A 6,749-nucleotide genomic window follows, 5' to 3' on the forward strand; every position below is an offset into this window, starting at 1 on the left:
ATTGCAGGGTTCGCAGTTGTGACCTTTCACAGCTGATATTCCTCCAGGCATCAGAACTGTTTGTCGAAGATAGAAAAATGTCATTTTCGGTCCTCGACGGATGCTCCTGGCATTGGCTTCCCTGCTCAACAAGTGATGGGGCAATTTTTACGAATTAGGATGGGAACATTCTTGTCTATTTTATGATGAGTTTGCTGGTCGTCGCCCACGCGCACAACTTTTTAGTCCGGGTCCTCGAAAGAAGGATTGAAATTTTGTCCTGTTCTTGGCTGACCCTTTTTCTGGGTTTTGTGGAATTGGAGATCACTCTTTTTCCACTTCTGCCTCTTATTTTCTTGATTGTGTTGAAAGTTTTTGGTTTATCCAAATTACCTAGCTGAACCGTACAAATCTTACTTTCCTGAACGTTATCTAACTCAACCTTACCAACTTTACCTCCCTGAAATAAACCTCCTCGTCTCGAACCCTATCAACGTTACCTACCTTGTTTTTATCGGTGCTTGCCTTTCAAAACGTCTCATCACAAACTTGATTAGTCCCAACTAGTTTTTTGCAATCGGCATTTTTTGCGTTATTGCCTGCTCTTTCTTCAGTCTCTAAATTGTAGAATCGGTCTCTAAAGCAATTCTTCCGTGGTATAGATCTAAATACTTACGCTGATAGGATGAATTTAAAGTTTAGGTGCTGCTGCTACTTCATCTTCTGTTAACGTCGTTTTTGCTATGAGTCCAATTTCTGTGAATTGAACTGGGCGTCGGATTGTTTTGGTTGGGTTCTGGTTGCTTTAGTCTTCTTGGTCTGCTGTCTACCCTTCTGAACATTTTTTTTTGACATAACAAAGGATTCGAACCCGTTTTCCAAATAGGATCGGTGAATCAGCTCAACTATTGAATTTCTCTGTGTTAAAACCATTGTCGTTTGCTTTTGTTTTTTTTTTCATTTCATTTTTCAATGCTGGCTGATGTCCCTCAATTGATTCAACCGTGTGCCGTTGTTCTACATTTTTATGTAGCCAGTCAGGTCCATGCTAACAAAGTCTGTGTTTGGCTAACTTTGTGGCTGAGATTCCTCTTGCTGCGCAATAAGCATGATTCTCCTCCGTTCGAAAAGAATTCCAGTTGCTCGCTGGAATTGTTCTGAATTTTGCCTCACGGTCGGCAACAAACGTCTCCATTTTTGTGGCATGGCTTCCAGCCATGCAAGTGTTTTCGTTGAATTTGTCCAGGTGTAAACTTTTAGTGTTGGGAAACACTGATTGCTCAGGGCTGATGATACTGCTTCCACCAATTTTTTTCAACTCATAACAGGGGCAACTCTGTTCTTTGCTGTCAACATTACAGCAAAGAACAGTGAACGGAATTGTTTTTGAACGGAATTGTCGAAAAGTTGTTTGTTTACAACTTTTGCATAGGGTGTTGTTGATGTATCACAAAAGACCTGAAGTAACAAGTCTGAGGATGCTGGTGAAACTGGGTTAACTTTTCGGGGGCAGTGATACTTCTAAATCTTTCCGTTGAACTCTTGAGAGGCTAAACTTCTCCTCAAGACCCTTCGACTAGGCTTCGTACCATCTCATTCGATTTATCCAAAGCAGTTGCCCAAAAGACTTGAATTGTATTGTTTTGGCGACGGCCATCCCAATGGCTGAAAGTCGGACGACTTCCCATATTTCCCGTTTGATTAATGGTTTGTTTTCATCGAGTTTCGCTATCAAGTTAATGTAATCTGGATTTTGGTTCCACTAGACGCCTCAAGTTTTTATACTGTAGTTGCTTTTGATTGCCATCTTATCGGCTGTTTTTTTTGAAAAATTACAGGCAGCCGTTACACAAGTTCTGATCTGCTAGAAATCCGTTTGCAAATGTCAAATCCTGACTGTGCAAGAACTGCTAAAATTGAGTTCTGCAGTTTCATTGCACTTTCCAAATCTGGCACTCCTGTGTACAATTCGTCGGCGTACATGTCTGACATGATTCCGAGCTACTTTTTTGTCAACACCTTTTCCCGCTAAAAACCTTCAATGGAGGAACTGAATGAAAGGCTGATATTGTTCCAAACGTTACACGCGTCATCCTGTATGTTTGGACATCTGTTGAGTTTGGTTCTTTCCAAAGTATTTGACGATGGTCGTTATCTTTGTTGTCCAGTTGCACTTGTGTAGTTTTTTGCAATGTCTCCTGAAAATTTCACTCGCTGAGTATGGAAACAGATAAGGATGCTGCATAGATACTTTTGAAGCTTGTGTCCAACCATCGGGGGATTGTTCAGAAAATTTCGGCTCTTGGTCTTCGCTGAACCCTCAAAGGCTAAACGCAATTTGGTAGTTGAACTGGACTCTTTGATTACACAACGATGGCCGAGATAAAAGCCTTTCTCTGTATTAGCATTTCTTTCGCGGGTACTTCTTCCATGTGATTGAGACTGATGAACTCAATGATGAATTCGTTGTTTTTTTTGTACAGATCAGGTGGTTGTCTTTGAAGTCTTTTCAGAATACTGATTTTAGTACTAGTTTTCGTCGTGCTAGCTGTTGTGAAACACCTAATTCTCCAATTTCCTTGAAAGGTAGTTTTTCGATGAACCATCGTTCAGGGCTGCTTGGTGTTGTTAAAATAAAGTGGGTTTTTGCATCTTCTTTCTTCCATCGCTGATGTTTATTTACAGACACTTCATCGATTTCCCAGAAACGCTGTAAACTGCAAAGATAAAACCAAGAAGGTTTGCTAATCTGAAAAGCTGAACTGGAAATCTGCTTTTGTTTTAACGTCGAATTACTAACCAACCGAAGACAGAGTCGACAAGTAACGTGAATATTTGCTTCCTTCAGTTGGTTGTCCCCAACCATTAACTCCTCGTAGTGTCCAGCACCAATGATGAGATCCAGTATTATTAAAAAGCAGGTTTATTGGAAAGATCAGCCAACTGCTTCGTCAACTATCGCCGATTGTCTATGTTGATATGCCGAGTGGGTAAATTGTTGGTGATTTTTGATGAAACTGTGATGCGTCTTGACACTATATGCTTTACTTTTGGTTGAAGGCAAATCTCAAGCAGTCCGCAATTAGTTGACAACTTTCCCCCAAGTATTAAAACAAATTTTTGTTCCTCGTCGTTTTAGCTGAGGTCTTTGTACTGCAGGTCTGGTTACTTGATTGTTTTCAGATGCTGGGTCAACTGTTGTTCAAAAGTGTACAGTTTTTCTCCTGACATTTGAAAGGATAACTGCTGTCTGGATAAAATTTTCCTTGTCTTCTTGAGTGAGGGCTGCTGTTCTTTTAATCAACAGTTACTTTTTCTGCGATGCTGCTTCCTGTTCCTTTGCAGTGCGGTTGCGGACTTTTCTATGTGACCTGCCAGCTTGAGAGGTGCCCTAATTTGTGCCATCTCGATGCAACAATGTGTTATGCTTTGTTCCGCATTAGCGACATAAAGAGCCTTCGCTTTTTTGGATCGGTGTCCTGGTCTTAAACCCTTTAAATTTAACCAGCTATGCTTGATCTTAAACCTAAGCCTTTGATTTTTCTACCTTAAAAATTCGGTGCTCCTCTTCACAGCATTCGCATTGCTGATTTGTTGTTTTCTTGCGGTTGTAGCTGTATTTGATTTTGTTGCGGAAGTGGTGTTAGGCGGACTGTTGATTGGTGCCACTGATTCGTGGTCCTGAACAAGTTACTCCGGGTAACTCTCCAATTCTTGCTAAGTCTGTGGTTCTTTGGCTATTAAAGAAAGTTCCCAAATTTTTTGGGTTTCCGAGGATAGTTTTGCTGCAATCAATTAGACAAAAATAGTCCTAGTGCTCAACTGGTTGTCCCATGTTCCGGAGAGAAAGTCTATGTTCTTCCATTGTGTCGATGAGTTATCGTTACTCCCTCGTGTTTCCTGTTGACACTGCTCGATTTGAGACATTTCCATAAATCTGGAAACGCACTATCAACTTTTTGTTGTCATACAGGATCAGCTATAATTCCACTGCAGTTGTCGTTAACTGTAATGGAAGTTAAGTCTTTGAAGCTTTGCCTCTCACGGCGGACTTTAATCGTAAGCTGTTTGTCAACTGATCCTTGTATCTTACTGCTCTTTTGAAGCGATCGTATGACGATATCAAGTCCGCATATTTTTGGAAAAATTGGCAGATCGAGCTTCGGTAATTATGTTCTGCTTATTTCTCGAACTTGAGGTACTTTGAATTTCAGATGAGTTTTCCTTTGATGGATGTCTTGTTGTTTTTGCCAGCAGAGCCAATGAACAATTACCGATGAACCAAGTTAGTGTTTTGGCATATCTTGTAATCATATTCGCCTGTCTCCATTGTTTATCATCCAAGTTGTTTGAAGAGAGACTGAATCTTTTAGTTCTAGTCAGATCGGAGGGCTTGATTCTGTTTCAACAATTCAACTATCTACTGCAGACGGATAAGGTCTTCTTCAAAAAGTGTAAAAGGTGTGTCTATGGTGGTCTACGCTTCGTTGTAGAGTTTTGTTGCAACTATTCTCTAGGCACCACGAGACGTTCGACGAAGTTCATGATTCTGTGGCATAATTTTAAGCTGCTGCTGTGTCTGACTATTCCTTGATTTGGCCGTGATGCCGTTCTTAGCAGTTTCCGTTGTCTTTATCTGTGGTTGCAAAGTTTCTCTGGCTACAGCTGAAGAAACAAATAAAGCTGCGTAAAGGTTTGCATATATAGGATTGTATCTCACCCCAGCTCAAGGCGTAGCCAATTTTGACGAAAAAAGTTAGTCTCAGTACTTCAAGGGGCAAAGTAAGCTAACAAAAGTTTGCAAATTTGCAATGAGAACGAGAGTACGCATTGAGAACAATAGGTTGACTTCCTCTGAGGTTTTTTCAAATAAAACGTGCAGAAGCATGAGAATCAGTTATCCTCTACCGGGTAACTTGTTATGGTTGATCAACCTTGTTTTACATTTTTATGAACTTGAATATCGTGTGGTGGGATGATGGTATCTAATGGGGGCGGTTTTTAATTTCCCTGTAAGTTTCCCTTCTAGGTTACGAACAAAATTATTGAAGAGAATGCTTTGGTGCTTAATGCTTTGACTATTTTATCCTTAACCTGTTTTTCGGCGGACCATTAATTTTTGCGTTGGAGTTTTTATTTTTGTTAATTAGCCTTGCTTTAAACGCTTTAAAGACTGAAATGCTTTATGCTTAAGAAGAATCCAGGCTCAAAAGACAACACGTGATTATGATGAACAGATGAAACTATGATTTCTGAGTTCAGATCAAGTGTTAATTGATTATTGCATTTGTTGAAGTCAACTTGAATAGAGTTGTCAAGCTCCCGATTCTTGAAGGTCAACTGGCTGACGTGTGCATCTCTTGTGATATTTTCTGGTACCTTTCGTTTTCTTTTTTGCCAAATTCAGTTTCCGGAATCACATCTTAGTTTTTTTATGATGCAAAAAAAGTACAATTGTTGTGCAATCTCACAAATGCTGGGACCGACTAAATGTTTCAGTGTTTAGGTTAGCGAATCTGGTCAGTTTCATACTTCGAATCGTTTCCAGGCATCTTGGGCTATGTTTTTTCAGCTGTTTCATTTTATGTTTTTTGAAGTTACTGGTTTTTAAAGCTAATGCTTTCCGTGCTGGTTTTAGTCACGAAGAATGAGTAAAGGTAGCAAACAGCGAGTAGGTTTAAGGTTTGGTTCTTTTCATCTTTCTTTTAAACTTTCTTTTAAAGGGAAAATGGTTTTTAAAGGGAAAGTGGTAGCCCAAATTGAATACTCTACTTTTAAACATTTTACCGAGTAGGACAAATTTTGTTCTTTTATACACGGGTGATAATAGTGACATTTCACACTGACTGCTGATCTGAAATTCATCCTTAATGTGTTTGAAATTTCAATTGTTTCTGAAAACTTCCTGATTTTATTGTTCTTGATTTTATTCGGGCGAAAACTCAAAACTTATCTGTTTTAATTTTCCTGCACTGTTTGAGATTTTAAATGGTGCTTAAACCAATAATAATAATAATAATAACTTCTATACACCCAAAAATTATTAGAATTATAAAGAACTGTGATGCGACGTATCTTACCGAAATAGGTTTATTTATGATTATTTCTGATTATTTATGTTTGTATTAAAAAATTTTGCAGTATCAGGTTTCGTCGACTGTTTTTCATTCCTGCAGATAGTAAAAGTTTTAGTTGAATTATGTTAGGGGACAATTGGCTTCATTAAAATAGTAGGGCTGATACTAGCTTAAGTTGCTTGGTTTTATGGGGGAAAGGTTGACAATAGCCTTTTATATGTCTTCTTTGTATCCTCCTCGATAATTGTTGCCACTCTATTTATTTGTAAGTTTTCTTCATGCTTTTTGACAGAAGTTTGATTTTGAAATGTGATAGACCTAAAACCCGAGGTGATTGAGTTGAAATGCAGTTAATTGACGTCAACTAGTATATGAAGTAGACTCGAAATATGGCTGGTGGGCTTTGTTCCTGACTTTTGAGTTTTTATATGACGGATTTTTTCAGATCATTCAAATTCTGCAGTTCTGCAATAAAGCAAAAGTTATACAACTGTAACTTTTGTTAACAAGACCAACGATCTTTTGAGAGTTACCTAATGCTTTATAAATTAATTGTATGGAGGTTGTGGTAAGCAGACATGTTCTTAGGTTTTATAAATTTAACATTGAATAGTTTTCATCGAAAATATATCGAATATATCGAATAGAAATATATATCGAATAGAAATATATATCGAATAGAAATATATATCG

The sequence above is a fragment of the Convolutriloba macropyga genome, chromosome 6, assembly GCF_964194025.1.
Source record: "Convolutriloba macropyga chromosome 6, txConMacr16.3, whole genome shotgun sequence".
Taxonomy (NCBI): domain Eukaryota; kingdom Metazoa; phylum Xenacoelomorpha; order Acoela; family Convolutidae; genus Convolutriloba; species Convolutriloba macropyga.